The sequence below is a fragment of the Cnephaeus nilssonii genome (assembly GCF_951640355.1).
Source record: "Cnephaeus nilssonii genome assembly, chromosome: 1".
Classification (NCBI taxonomy): domain Eukaryota; kingdom Metazoa; phylum Chordata; class Mammalia; order Chiroptera; family Vespertilionidae; genus Cnephaeus; species Cnephaeus nilssonii.
The window spans coordinates 46,461,672-46,464,465 of record NC_137072.1 but is presented as its reverse complement, the minus strand read 5'-3'; positions in this window follow the sequence as shown (position 1 = coordinate 46,464,465).

Below are 2,794 nucleotides of genomic sequence, written 5' to 3'. Positions count from 1 at the left end.
TGGGGGTAAGAAGCCAAATGCCATCTGTTATAAAAAAAAAAAAGAAAAAAAAAAGTACGTCCTCTCTCCAAAAATAAGTACTAATCTAACTTGAAATTGCGTTTAAAGTGCATGTAGGTACCAGCATTCATTCTTTTAGTGCATGTAAGTACCAGCAAACCATTCTTTGTCACAGTCTCTCCAAGTGTCCAATCCGGAGGCCAACTCTTAACATTCCTTGCATATGTTCCTCGTCATGAATTGCGGAAAGCTTTCACGGGGTGGACAAATCGGTTAGCGAGGATGAATATGTGCCACAGAGTATTCGGCCAACGTCAGCTCCAGCTCCCAGGCCACCTGTTTTCTCTGGGATTCTGTCTGTTTTAAATCTTTTATTCAATGCACATAGGAAAAAAGCACTAAGAAGTGGCAATCCTGATTTGCTGCAGTGTTTGTTTTATATCATGGGAAAGTATCCACCCAAACAGATGCTGAAGACAGTATTCTTTTCTTTTCTTTTTTTAAAAATATATTTTTTATTGACTTCAGAGAGGAAGGGAGAGGGAGGGAGAGAGAGAAACATCAATGATGAGAATCATTGATCGCTGCCTCCTGCACACCCCCTATGGGGGATTGAACCCACAACCCAGGCATGGGCCCTTGACCAGAATCAAACCCACGACTCTTTAGTCCCCAGGCCGACACTCTATCCACTGAGCCAAACCGGCTAGGGCAAGACAGTGTTCTGAATAGCATCGTTGGTTTAAGCTCCTCTTCTTCTCTCAAAGTGCGAACACATCATGAGAAACGTTAAGATTGAGCCACACTTACATTATTGGTAAGTGTTAAGGGGAAAACAGCCGCAGGTCGCATTTGTCCCCTATTCCCAGCATGAGGTACTGGGAGCCACAAACTGGAAGTGAGCCAGGGATAAGCAAAAAGCTTAGTGTTGGACGCACACGCACAACATTGAATATAATTTTGGGAAAAAAAAAAGGCTGCTATAAGTCAATTACAAAAACTATTTTACAATTTAAAATGTTAAGCCATACATCGAATTCCTGGACTTAAATTTGATCTTTAATTCGTGGTCACATTTACAAGCAATATTATGAGGTTGGGTAGAGGTAAAAATTAAATGTTTTTAAAGCATAACAAGAAGTTCTTATTACAAAAAAAAATCTCCATGTAAAGAATAGTTTTGTATTAAAACTATAAACACTTTAAGTAGCTATTAATAAAGCAAAGAATGGCAAAATGATGTGTACCCTCATTTCCACAGTCACAACACAGCTATTTTTAAACGCATACCTCACAAGGGGGAAAATGAACGCCTTTCTACTTTAAAGGTGGCAAAGTACACAGAAAAGCAGAAGAAATAACAGCAAAAACAAAACAGCAGGCTTGGATACCGAAGACCTAGTTTTAGGTCAGTCTCCCTAGTCGCTCGCTGGTGGCTTCAGGTGATTCTCCTCTCCAGAGTATACTTGCCTCACCTTATAAGCAAGATTCTTTACAGTGCAAAATGTTCTTTGTTCTCAGTCCTCCTTCAGATTCAGAAAAGCAACGGACAGTTCCTGAATCACACATCTATCTGTAAGTGGGTAAGTATATTCTAGAGATAATACTAATACCCCTGTAAATTACATTTACAGTGCTTGCTTCGAGGGGCAGGAGAATATATAGGCTGAGGTGGGTATTGGTGAAAATCAAATTGTGGTTTGAGAGCCTACTAAGAACATCTAAAATTTTAATGAATGATTAGCTTTAAATTGTTCTTAAAAACTAAAGAGAAGGAGAAGCCAGAGGAGTGACATTTGATATTGTGGGAAGCAAAGGAAAAACTAATATTTTTGTAAAAAAAAAAAAAGATTCCCACAAATACAGTACTTTAGAGAGTTAAGTACAACAGATGACCTTTAAAACTTTTTCATTAGAGCTTATTGACTGAACTATTTATATTAAATTCACATGGATTACCTTTTTCTCATTACATATTATTCTTTTGTTCTACCACTCTCTTAAGATTATTCAGCGCTTCTTGTAATATTTCTAATCTCAAAATCAAATATGTTACTTTACCTTCAAAGTTGGAAGGTCAAGTTTCAAACAAATTATCATCAATAATTACATCAAAACCCACATAAGAGGCCACTCTGGAACAAGAATTTTTGTTTTTGAGCCCTGAGCTTATTTTTATTTTTAAGTATTTCATGTTTATTTTTAAAATTAAAAAATAGGCAGAGGACCTGGACAGATATTTCTCCAAATAGGACATACAGACATATGAAAAGATACTCAATATCACTAAAAAAAAAAAAAAAATGCAAATTAAAACTACAAGATATTATCTCACAGTTGTCAGAATGGCTATCTATAATAATAAAAGTGTAATGTGCTAATTAGACCAGACAGCCGAACGACCTTCCAAACGTCCTTCCGGACAAAGCTGGGGCTGTGAGGGCCAAGGCAGCGGCAGCCACCATGGCTGCGAGGGCCAAGCCCCTTGCACAAATTTCATGCATCGGGCCTCTAATCATTAGTGAATCTCAACAAACAAGTGCTGGTAAGGAGGTGGAAAAAGAAAGCCCTTGTGCACTGTTGGTGGCTATGTACATTGGTGCAGCCACTGTGGAACAGTGTGGAGAGATTCCTCAAAAAGTTAAAAATGGACTGCCTTCTGATCCAGCTTTCCACTTCTGGGTATTTATGTGAAGAAAACAAAAACACTAACTCAAAAAGATACATGCACCCCTATGTTTATTGCATCACTAGAGGCCCGGTGCATGAAAAGTCACGCACTGGAGGGGGGTCC